Genomic DNA, 13,002 nt, shown 5'->3' on the forward strand with positions numbered 1-13,002 from the left:
AGGCGCACAGTCGGTCTAGATCTTACCTCCTGCACAACCCGCCTTGGCTGGATGGAACTAGTAGCCCTGTACGAGCGGGGTGCTCGTACAGGGCAGACTGGGCTGTGCAGGGGCCTGATGGTAGCCGTGCGTAGAGCGGGAGTTGGGTAGCCTGGTCCTCGGAGGCGTACCGGCGACCAGATGCGCTGCGCAGGCATCCTCCTACCAGGCTGGATGCCCGCTCTAGCACGGCACCTGCGAGGGGCTGGAATAACTCGCACCGGACTGTGCGTGCGTATGGGTGAGAGAGTGCGCTCCTCAGCGAAACATAGCACTCTCCACCCCATACGCTCCTCCATATAACCACGGGTAGCTGGCTTCCGGCTCTTCCTACGCCTAGCCAAACTACCCGTGTGCCCCCCCAAAAAATTTCTTGGGGGTGCCTCTCGTGCTTCTCCCTCAGCGCGTCCATGGCCTCGTACCTCCGCCTCTCTGCCTTGGCTGCCTCAATTTCCCACTGCGGGCGGCGATAATCCCCAGCCTGGTGCCAAGGTCCGGCCCCGTCCAGAACTTCCTCCCAGGTCCACTTCTCCCGCCAGTCCAACTCAAAGTCCCTCTGCTCCTTCCTCTGCTGCTTGGTCCATAGTTGGTGGGTGATTCTGTCACGGTTGTCGTCGGTTAAGGAGGACCAAAACGCAGCAGGTATGTGCAGGCTCATCTTGATGTTTATTTACTTTCCAAAATGAACATACAAAAATAACAAAAAATGAAACCACAAACAACAAAACAGTCTGACTAGGCACAAGGCTAAGCACAGAACAATCACCCACGAATCACAAACACAAACACACCCCAATATATGGGACTCTCAATCAAAGGCAAAGAGAAAACACCTGCCTTCAATTGAGAGTCCCAACCCCAATTAATCACCCATAGACATACACTCACTAGATTCCACATAGACATACATAAACCTAGACCATAAACCAAAACCCCGGAAATACTAAATCAAACACCCTTTAAACAAACACACCACCCTGAACCACATAAAACAAATATCCCCTGCCACATCCTGACCAAACTACAATACTAATTAACCCTTATACTGGCCAGGACGTGACAAGCATCTAGATATTATCTCACATTTCTTTTAGACAAACATGTAGTTTTCAACAGCAGAGATTTGTATAAACCTTGCTGTCTATCTCTCCAACATTTGCAACATTGTTCCAATAGCTGTGTTGTTGGCTAGCTCCCCTGAACAACAGTGTCCTAAAGAGAGAGCACATTTTCTATGCCAGGCGAAATCGTGCCTCATTAGGTCATTGTTACGGATGTCTCCAAATAAATGTCACTAGCAAACAGCTTAAACAAATGCAGCTACTGTGGTTATTCTGTCTGCACTGTTGGACTTGACTGTAAATTAGCCGTAGTTGGCTAGCTACAGTGGTTTGCGAAAGTATTTACCCACCTTGGCATTTTTCCTATTTTGTTGCCTTACAACCTGGAATTAAAATAGATTTTGGGGGGGGTTGTATCATTTGATTTACACAACATGCCTACCACTTTCAAGATGCAAAATATTTTTTGGTGAAACAAACAAGAAATAAGATGACCCCCCCCCCCAAAGGCAATACTTTGTAGAGGCACCTTTCGCAACAATTACAGCTGCAAGTCTCTTGGGGTATGTCTCTATAACTAGCCACTGGGATTTTTGCCCATTCTTCAAGGCAAAACTGCTCCAGCTCCATCAAGTTGGATGGTTCCGCTGGTGTACAGCAATCTTTAAGTGGGCTTTGACTAGGCCATTCTGGGCTTTGACTAGGCCATTCCAAGGCATTTAAATGTTTCCCCTTAAACCACTCGAGTGTTGCTTTAACAGTATGCTTAGGGTCATTGTCCTGCTGGAAGGTGAACCTCCATTACAGTCTCAAATCTCTGGAAGACTGAAACAGGTTTCTCCTCAAGAATTTCCCTGTATTTAGCACCATCCATCATTCCTTCAATTCTGACCAGTTTCCCAGTCCCTGCCAATGAAAATATTCCCCACAGCATGATGCTGCCACCACCATGCTTCACTGTGGGGATGGGGTTCTCGGGGTGATGAGAGGTGTTGGGTTTGCGCCAGACATAGCATTTTCCTTGATGGCCAAAAAGCTCAATTTTAGTCTCATCTGACCAGAGTACCTTCTTCCATATGTTTGGGGAGTCTCCCACATGCCTTTTGGTGAACACCAAACGTGTTTGCTTATTTTTTTCTTTAAGCAATGGCTTTTTTCTGGCCACTCTTCCTTAAAGCCCAGCTTTGTGGAGTGTACGGCTTAAAGTGGTCCTATGGATAGATACTCCAATCTCCGCTGTGGAGCTTTGCAGCTCCCTCAGGGTTATCTTTGGTCTCTTTGTTGCCTCTCTGATTAATGCCCTCCTTGCCTGGCCCTCTCTTGGCAGGTTTGTTGTGGTGTCATATTCTTTCCATTTCTTAATAATGGATTTAATGGTGCTCCATGGGATGTTCAAAGTAGTGGTGTGGCAGACTCTGGGGCCTTTCAGAACAGGTGTATATATACTGAGATCATGTGACAGATCATGTGACACTTAAATAAAGTCCATCTGTGTGCAATCTAACTAATTATGTGACTTCTGAAGGTAATTGGTTGCACCATATCTTACTTAGGGGCTTCATTACAAAGGGGGTGAATACATATGCAGGCACCACTTTTCTGTTTTTTACTTTTTTTTTTAAACAAGTTATTTTTTTACATTTCACATCACCAATTTGGACTATTTTGTGTATGTCCTTACTTGAAATCCAAATAAAATGTAATTTAAATTACAGGTTGTAATGCAACAAAATAGGAAAAACGCCAAAGGGGATGAATACTTTTGCAAGGCACTGTAGCCATAGCAAGCAAGGGATAAGAACGTTGCCAGCCAGTATGGCAATGGAACATTTAGAATGAACAACTGAGTTATGTTCATATACAGGAAAAAAATGTATGAAATGAAATGTATGCATTCACTACTGTAAGTCGCTCTGGATAAGAGCGTCTGCTAAATGACTAAAATGTAAATGTAATATTACAGAACAAAAAGACTGAATGACTGGGTCAGTCTCTGGCAACCGAACCAATGGAATAAACGACCAGCCGGATTGGGTAGCAACCCTAGATTTGTGTCGGGACTATATCTTGTGGAAGGATGAAATAGTATGAATAAATTCAGCAAAATAACGTTTTTAATTAAAAATATGTCAATCATTATTTTAATATGTTGGTAACCCTTTATATAAAAGTGATAATGCCCGAGAAGCCGGTATTTGGAGGATATATTGGCACTGGTTTGCAGGCCTGAGAGGAAAACCCATGCCAATATATCCTCCAAACACCGGCTTCTCGGGTGTTATCACTTAAGTATACAATGGGTGGGTCTAATCCTGAACATTGATTGGTTAAAACCACATTCTAGCCGGTGCCAATTCCACAAATTACCACTGGCTAAAGCTATTATGTTGAAATTTACTCTGTTCTATCTGACTGCGCAATCCACTGTCGATCAGTTCAGCAACACAATTTATAAAGTTGATCTCCACTGTAAAAAGCATCTAGCCATTATCTCCCATTTCTTTTAGACTAGACGTTGGTTTTCAATAGCAGAGTTTTGTATAAACCTTGCTGTCTGTTGCTCTGACATTGGCAACATTGTTTCCATACTGAAATTCGATCTCCAGCTGTCCCATAGTGAAGAACATGTAGGGGTTGGGAGTCGGGACGAGAAATACAGGCAGGCAGCTTTTATCAGCCAGTCGAAATCACGAATCAGCATAGTTTTTATGGATATATACAACGAAATGCAGCTAGTTTGCAGTCTTCCCAGCTTCGGTTTGACGTGATTGGGTTAGCTGTGTTGTTCGCTAGCTCCTCTGAAGAACAGTGTCCTGATGAGAGCACATTTTCTATGCCATGTGAAATATCGCATCATTAGCTAATTGTTATGAATGCCTCCAAATAAATGTCACTAGAAATAAATGTCTCCAAATAACCATTGCAATAGAACATTTAGAACGAAACGTTTGGGTCACGTCCATAGTTATAGAACAAAAATACTTAACGACCAGCCTGGCTTGGGTAGCAACCCTAGATTTGTGTCGGGGATATATATATCTTGTGGAAGGATGAAATGGTATGAATAAATTCATCAAAATAACGTTTTTTTTAATGAAAATATGTCAATCATTATGTTAATATGTTGGTAACCCGTTGTATAAAAGTGATTAATGCCCTCGAAGGTGGTGTTTGGAGGATATATTGGCATGGTTTGCCAGCCCTTGTAAAAACCCATGTCAATAGATAACATATCTACTGCACCCCTACCAATTACAGTATCGAGCAATTTCTTAGGTACACAGCTAGAATATCTACTTTTAAAAGATGCACATGTCTCATACAGCATCTTTCATTGAAGGTGGTCAAGGGTGAACCAAAGTTGTGACATTAGGCAACCTGCTGCTGTATTGGGTAGCCTACAAATAAATATCCAATGTGTTCTCTGCTCCTCGCCCCTGCCTGATTCCGTCTAAACCGGTGGGCTAACCTCAACACACTGTCCTTAGTGACGGTGTAAGATACTGCTGTTGAATATGAGCTTCGGAAGGCACAGAAAAGTGCAATATAAACAGGTTTAGATCCACAGTTATCAAACGTTATCAATGAATGCATTCGTGAAGATTCTTGGTGGTCGCAAGAGGAACGGGTTTGCTCTACATACTGTAGTGTAGACGTCGCCAACCTCGTATCATGCCAATTTAAGGAACTGCGGTACGCAAAATATCGAATTATTCATGTTGCATTCAAAGCTTGCACACAATATGCCATGGACAATATGAGCATAGATGTTTTGAAATCTGCCATATATAAATGCGCTAGGCCTATTCACAGTGCTCGTTGACACGGATTGAATTGTAAAACATGATTGGTTGGGTGGGCTATTACCGGATAGGTCTACATTAGAGAGCTATCTCAGAACTGTTTTTTTTATTTGTTCACTTGGCTCAGGTTGCTAGGCTCAGGCTGGCATATGAATAGAACTGGCATCATCAAAGCAGATACATTCTTACCGTAGAGATGTAGGAAATGTGATCTCGCAGCGTCTTGAGGAATTATATGGTTTATTGGCTGAGAAAAAAACTGTGTTTTTATTCGCTGGTGTTAATGAGATGTGGATATGAAAATGAGGACTATCTTCCATGCCGCAAAGCTCTTAGGAAAAGATTAATCTTGCTGCCCGGCCGATGATGCCGTAGTATAAAAGTCGCTATGAGCGAAGTAGACCTGGTCCGTCCCACGGGGCGCATAGGCTACATGAATCTGCATCAGGCAGGTCGGAGTGAGCATCACTGCAAAGCGGCGCATCATCTACATCCCTCAATTCGTAATGATGATAGCTGCTGGACGTTCCATGATAATCATTTTCTCTATGATTCTGTGTTTTTCCTGTAAACACGCCTACGTATTGAAATTAAATTAAAGTGATATCGCACAAGTAGGCTACTATCATACGTGTAATAGGCCTAATATATATATATATAATAAAAAGGCACGTGGTACATGAAGTGAAGAGAATTAAAGTCAGATGATTTTCTGGTAGCCTAAATATGTCGTTTTTGTTTTATGTTTAGGCCTTTCTAAGCTATTTATCCTACAATGACCAATTCCTGAACATAAGCTACACACTTAATTATTAGCCTACACCGTTTTATTTAAAGGTTGAATAACGTTGTTATCTTGTTCGAGAATCATACAATAACTACGGTAGGCTATCAGCAGAGCCATCTGCTGGTAAGAGAGAGCAAACAGCCTACAACACACACACAAACAATGGATAGCCAACAGTGTCTCAGGGCCTAGGGAGGTGAATAGTGATGGGAATTCCGTCTCTTTTCAGTGAGCCGGCTCGTTCGGCTCAACTCACCAAAAAGATCCGGCTCTTTTGGCTCCCAAACGGATCTTTAAAAAAATATGTTTTATATTTTTTCAAGTCAGTTTGCGATAGTTGGACTATGATTGGTATTAAAACAATTATTATTAAATCATACTTAACCACAATGTATTTAAAAATGCATTGTTTTTTTTATGAAAAAGAACGCTATTAAACATTTGCATTTAAAGTATAACATTATAATGTATATCAACAAAGTGCATGTAAATCTAACCATTCAAAACGAATACAATCTGAACAGCATAATTGTAATGATCGTCAAAAGGAGTAGACCAAGGTGCAGCGTGGTGAGTGCTCATGATACATTTATTTTTACTCAGACCACTAAATCAAAACAATAAACAACGTCACGTTCCGCAGGCTTAACTGAGCTGTACAAAAACAAGATCCCACACGGAAGGAGGGAAAAAGGGCTGCCTAAGTATGATTCCTAATCATAGACAGCTGCATCTGATTAGGAACCATACTCGGCTCAACACAAAGAAATAGAAAACATAGAATGGAACATAGAAATACCAAAACCTAGATTGCCCACCCCATATCACACCCTGACCTAACCAAACTAGAGGAAATAAAACGTCTCTAAGGTCAGGGCGTGACAATAATAGAATATTGAACCATATTAAAAAAATAAAAACATTTTTGCAAAACTGCAGCATCCCACTTAAAACATTAAACTGGCCCCTCTTTTCTCTGTTCTTTATTGCCATGTTATAACCAGCAGCACACAGCAATGCTGACCATATTTTGCTTTTATGAGAGATTTGCATTCAGAAATGGAAGCTGCCTCACTTTCGAGGGGCTGATGCGGTTTCTTCTCTCAGTAATTATTTGTTCCATTTTCGAGAAGACCCTCTCAGAGGGAACGGATGTGGCCACTATGCAGAGTCTCCCTGTAATGACTTTAGTATGCCGTGGGTAGACAGAGGCCTTGTTCTTCCACTAGCTCAGAGGATCTGCAGGATCAGGAGGTCGTCCAGCGCCTCCACCAGCCCCACTACAGCAGGCCCGACTGGCCACCCCTCCTTCACCCAGTCCCAGCGGAATTCGGCTCGCGCTCCCGAGGGAGTATGATGGGACGGCTGCCGGATGCAAGGGGTTCCTCCTCCAACTTGAGCTCTACCTGGCGACCGTCCACCCGGCTCCTTCGGGACGTGAGAGCGTGTCCGCCCTCGTCTCCTGCCTCTGAGGCAAAGCCCTGGAGTGGGCCAACGCCGTATGGAGTGAAGGAGACGTGGCGTTGGACCATTACGCAGAGTTCACCCGCAGCTTTTGGCAGTTTTCGACCACCCGCCTGAGGGTCGAGCGGCGGGTGAACGTCTGTTCTAGAGGTCGACCGATTATGATTTTTCAACGCCGATACCGATTATTGGAGGGGCAAAAAGGCCGGTGCCGATTAATCGGCCGATTTGTATTTATTTATTTGTAATAATGACAATTACAACAATACTGAATGAACACTTATTTGAGCTTAATATAATACATCAATAAAATCAATTTAGCCTCAAATAAATAATGAAACATGATCAATTTGGTTGAAATAATGCAAAAACAAAGTGTTGGAGAAAAAAGTAAAAGTGCAATATGTGCCATGTAAGAAAGCTAACGTTTAAGTTCCTTGCTCAGAACATGAGAACATATGAAAGCTGGTGGTTCCTTTTAACATGAGTCTTCAATATTCCCAGGTAAGAAGTTTTAGGTTGTAGTTATTATAGGAATATTTCTCTCTATACGATTTGTATTTCATATACCTTTGACTATTGGATGTTCTTATAGGCACTTTGGTATTGCCAGTGTAACAGTATAGCTTCCGTCCCTCTTCCTCGCTCCTGCCTGGGCTCGAACCAGGAACACATCGACAACAGCCACCCTCGAAGCAGCGTTACCCATGCAGAGCAAGTGACGTTTGAAACGCTATTAGCGCACACCCCGCTAACTAGCTAGCCATTTCACATTGGTTACACCAGCCTAATCTCGGGAGTTGATAGGTTTGAAGTCATAAACAGCGCAATACTTGAAGCATTGCGAAGAGCTGCTGGCAAAACGCACGAAAGTGCTGTTTGAATGAATGCTTACGAGCCTGCTGGTGCCTACCATCGCTCAGTCAGACTGCTCTATCAAATCATAGACTTAATTATAACATAATAACACACAGAAATACGAGCCTTAGTTCATTAATATGGTTGAATCCGTAAACTATCACGTTAATTCATTCAGTGAAATACAGAACCGTTCAGAACCGGCATCCATAAGTCTAAATATTCCTGTTACATTGCACAACCTTAAATGTTATGTCATAATTACGTAAAATTCTGGCAAATTAGTTCGCAACGTGCCAGGCGACCCAAACTGTTGCATATACCCTGACTCTGAGTGCAATGAACGCAAGAGAAGTGACACAATTTCACCTGGTTAATATTGCCTGCTAACCTGGATTTCTTTTAGCTAAATATGCAGGTTTAAAAATATATACTTCTGTGTATTGATTTTTAGAAAGGCATTGATGTTTATGGTTAGGTACATTCGTGCAACGATTGTGCTTTTTTCGGAAATGGGCTTTTGTTAAATCATCCCGCGTTTGGCGAAGTCGGCTGTCTTTGTTAGGAAGAAATAGTCTTCACACAGTTCGCAACGAGCCAGGCGGCCCAAACTGCTGCATATACCCTGACTCTGTTGCAAGAGAAGTGACACATTTTCCCTAGTTAAAATAAATATGTTAGCAGAGAATATTAACTAAATATGCAGGTTTAAAAATATATACTTGTGTATTGATTTTAAGAAAGGCATTGATGTTTATGGTTATGGAGCAACGTGTACCTAAGCGATTATATGCAACGCAGGACAGGCTAGATAAACTAGTAATATCATCAACCAGGTGTAGTTAACTAGTGATTATGATTGATTGATTGTTTTTTATAAGATAAGTTTAATGCTAGCTAGCAACTTACCTTGGCTTCTTACTGCATTCACGTAACAGGCAGGCTCCTCGTGGACTGCAATATAAAGCAGGTGGTTAGAGCGTTAGACTAGTTAACCGTAAGGTTGCAAGATTGAATCCCCGAGCTGACAAGGTAAAAATCTGTCATTCTGCCCCTAAACAAGGCAGTTAGTTCCTAGGCCGTCATTGAAAATGAGAATGTGTTCTTAACTGACTTATAAAAATAAATCGTCCAAATCGGTGTCCAAAAATATCGATTTACGATTGTTATGAAAACTTGAAATCAGCCCTAATTAATCAGCCATTCCGATTAATCGGTCGACCTCTAGTCTGTTCCACCTGAGGCAGGGGACGAGGAGCGCACAGGATTTCGCTTTGGACTTCCGGACCCTGGCCGCCAGTGCGGGATGGAATGACAGGGCCCTGATCGATCACTACCAGTGCAGTCTGCGCGAGGACATCCGTCGGGAGTTGGCCTGCCGAGACACCACCCTCACGTTGGACCAGCTGGTGGACCTGTCCATCCGGCTGGACAACCTGCTGGCTACCCGCGGACGTCCGGATCGGGGCCTGTCAGTTCCATCCTCCAGCACCACCGCTCCGACACCCATGGAGCTGGGAGGTGCTGCACTTAGGGCGACCGGAGGAGGGGCCATTCCCTGCACCATCTGTGGCCGCAGAGGGCACACTGCTGGTCGGTGCTGGGGGGGTTCTTCAGGGAGTCGAGGCAGCAGGCAGGGTACTATCGTGTCACCCCAGGTGAGTCGGCACCAGCCTCACCCAGAGCCCCCTGTTGCTCACATGTATGTGTTCATTAAATTTCCTGAGTTTTCCCCGCATTCCCAGCATAAGGCGCTTGTAGATTCAGGCGCAGCTGGGAATTTTATTGACCGTTCATTTGCTCATAGTTTAGGGATCCCCCTTGCTCCTGTAGATACATTTGGCCCTCCACTTCACCTGCCTCCTCGAGTTTCTTTTTTGTGAAGAAGAAGGATGGAGGTTTACGCCCGTGTATTGACTATCGGGGTATCAATCAGATCACAGGGAGGTACAGCTACCCGCTGCCTCTCATTGCCAGTGTGATCGAGTCAATGCACGGGGCGCGCTTCTTCACAAAATTGGGTCTCATGGGCACTTAGAACTGGGTGCGTATCCGGGAGGGGGACGAGGGGAAGACGGCATTTAGTACCACCTCAGGGCACTATGAGTGCCTCATCATGCCGTACGGGTTGATGAATGCTCCATCAGTCTTCCAGGCCTTTGTTGATGAGATTTTCCGGGACCTGCGCGGGCAGGGTGTAGTGGTGTATATCGACGACATTCTGATATACTCCGCTACATGCGCTGAGCATGTGTCCCTGGTGCGCAGGGTGCTTGGTCGACTGTTGGAGCATGACCTGTACGTCAAGGCTGAGAAATGTCTGTGCTTCCAACAGTCCGTCTCCTTTCTAGGGTACCGCATTTCCACTTCAGGGGTGGAGATGGAGAGTGACCGCATTTCAGCCGTGCGTAATTGGCCGACTCCCACCACGGTAAAGGAAGTGCAGCGGTTTCTAGGGTTTGCCAACTACTACCGGAGGTTTATCCGGGGTTTTGGTCAGGTTGCGGCTCCCATTACCTCACTGCTGAAGGGGGGACTGGTGCGACTGCAGTAGTCGGCTGAGGCGGACAGGGCTTTTGGTCACTTGAAGGCTCTGTTTACCTCGGCTCCCATGCTGGCTCATCCGGATCCCTCTTTGGCGTTCATAGTGGAGGTGGACGCGTCCGAGGCTGGGATAGGAGTCGTGCTCTCTCAGCGCTCGGGCACGCCACCAAAGCTCCGCCCCTGTGCTTTCTTTCCAAAGAAGCTCAGCCCTGCGGAGCCAAACTATGATGTGGGGGACCGGGAGCTGTTGGCTGTTGTCAAGGCTCTGAAGGCGTGGAGACATTGGCCTAGGGGTCTAAACACCCTTTCCTCATCTGGACTGACCACCGCAATCTGGAGTACATCCGGGCGACGAGGAGACTGAACCCTCGCCAAGCAAGGTGGGCCATGTTCTTTACCCGTTTTGTTTTGACAATGAGGTTCAGTCTCCCAGGTTCCCAGAACGCTAAGGCAGACGCACTGTCCTGGATGTATGACACAGAGGAGTGGTCCATAGATCCATGGACATCGAGCGGGCGTTACGCACAGAGCCCACTCCCCCTCAGTGTCCAGCTGGGCGCCTGTATGTTCCGTCTGCGACCGTCTAATCTACTGGGCCCACACGTCAACCTCCTCTGGTCATCCTGGCATCGGTCGGACGGTGCGTTGCCTTAGTGGGAAGTACTGGTGGTCCACCTTGGCCAAGGACGTGAGGGTTTATGTTTCCTCCTGCTCGGTGTGCACCCAGTGCAAGGCTCCCAGGCACCTGCCCAGAGGGAAGTTACAACCCCTACCCGTTCCACAACGGTCGTGGTTGCACCTGTCGGTGGACTTCCTGACGGATCTTCCTCCCTCACAGGGCAACACCACAATCCTGGTCGTTGTGGATCGGTTTTCTAAGTCCTGCCGTCTCCTCCCTTTGCCCGGTCTCCCTACGGCCCTACAGACTGCGGAGGCCCTGTTCACTCACGTCTTCCGGCACTACGGGGTTCCTGAGGTCCCCAGTTCATGTACAGGGTCTGGAGAGCGTTCATGGAACGTCTGGGGGTCTCGGTCAGCCTCACCTCAGGTTTTCACCCCGTGAGTAATGTGCAGGTGGAGAGAGTAAACCAGGATGTGGGTAGGTTTCTGCGGTCATATTGCCAGTACCGGCCGGGGGAGTGGGCGGCGTTCATCCCCTGGGCAGAGATGGCCCAAAACTCACTCCGCCACTCCTCCACTAACCTCTCTCCCTTCCAGTGCATACTGGGGTATCAGCCGGTTCTGGCACCTTGGCATCAGAGCCAGATGAAAGCTCCTGCGGTGGATGAATGGTTTAAGCACTCGGAGGAGACCTGGGACGCCGCACATGTGCACCTGCAACGGGCCGTGAGGCGGCAGAAGGCGAGCAACTACCACCACCGCAGTGAGGCCCGGGACCGGGTCTGGCTCTCGACCCGAAACCTGCCCCCCTGCCGGAAGCTGGGTCCGCGGTTTGTGGGGCCATTCAAAGTCCTGAGGAGACTGAACGAGGTATGCTACAGGTTACAGCTTCCCCCAGGTTACCGTATTAATCCCTCGTTCCATGTGTCTCTCCTCAGGCCGGTGGTGGCTGATTCACTCCAGGAGTCTGAGGTGCGGGGGGTTCCTCCACATCAAGAGGGGCCCCGGCGTATGCTGTTCGAGCCATCCTGGACTCGAGGCGTCGGGCGAGGGGCCTTCAGTACCTCGTGGAGTGGGAGGGGTACGGTCCGGAGGAGAGATGCTGGGTGCCGGTGGAGGACGTCTTGGACCCTTCGTTGCTACGGGATTTCCACCGTTTGCACCCGTATCGCCCTGCGCCTCGTCCTCCTGGTCGTCCACGATGTCGGCTCGCTGCTGGAGCCGCGCATAAAGGGGGGGTACTGTCACGACTTCCGCCAAAGTCGGTCCCTCTCCTTGTTCGGGCGGTGTTCGGCGGTCGACGTCACCGGCCTTCTAGGAATCGCCGATCCACTTTTCATTTTCCATTTGTTTTGTCTTTGTCTTACACGCCTGGTTTCAATCCCCCAATTACTTGTTCATTATTACCCTCTGTTCCCCCATGTTTGTTTGAGTAATTGTTTGCATGTAAGACGGTCCGTTATGTGGGCTTGCTTTATTGTATTATACTTGTCTATTTTGAGTAAATTACGTTTATTTACTCATATCTGCTGTCCTGCTCCTCTACACAAGGTACACACAGAGCACATTACACACCTCCTCCACCACCTCCCATTCCTCTTGGGTCAGAGCATCAACAGGTGCATTGACAATGGCCAGGGTAGAGATAAATGGCATCCTTTGACTCAAGAAACCACTTCAACATATAAAATATTTAATTCCACCTTGTAGTGCAGTCTTGTTTAGGCCTCATCTCAGGCATCCCCATCTGGCGTTGTGTAGACTTTAGTTTTCAGCACCTACTGTGCTCCTGTGGAAGTATTCCACAGCTGCATTCACTTTGTCC

At 46.5% G+C, this 13,002-nt stretch overlaps 1 protein-coding gene across 3 annotated transcripts in view; it reads right to left on the reverse strand.

Moving 5' to 3' along the window:
• LOC115153236 (receptor-type tyrosine-protein phosphatase epsilon) overlaps window positions 1-13,002 on the reverse strand; it is a 94,204-nt gene that overhangs the window by 64,981 nt on the left and 16,221 nt on the right. The window contains exon 1 of one of the 3 annotated variants that reach the window (XM_029698463.1): window positions 5,093-5,537. The exons of 1 other annotated variant lie outside the window; for it this stretch is intronic. The gene's annotated coding sequence lies outside the window, so the exon portion shown is untranslated. Of the gene's footprint in view, window positions 1-5,092; window positions 5,538-13,002 lie in introns of those variants that run through there. One more of the 3 variants, XM_029698465.1, reaches the window with a different exon arrangement.

Source organism: Salmo trutta, chromosome 18 (genome assembly GCF_901001165.1).
Source record: "Salmo trutta chromosome 18, fSalTru1.1, whole genome shotgun sequence".
In the NCBI taxonomy this organism is placed as follows: domain Eukaryota; kingdom Metazoa; phylum Chordata; class Actinopteri; order Salmoniformes; family Salmonidae; genus Salmo; species Salmo trutta.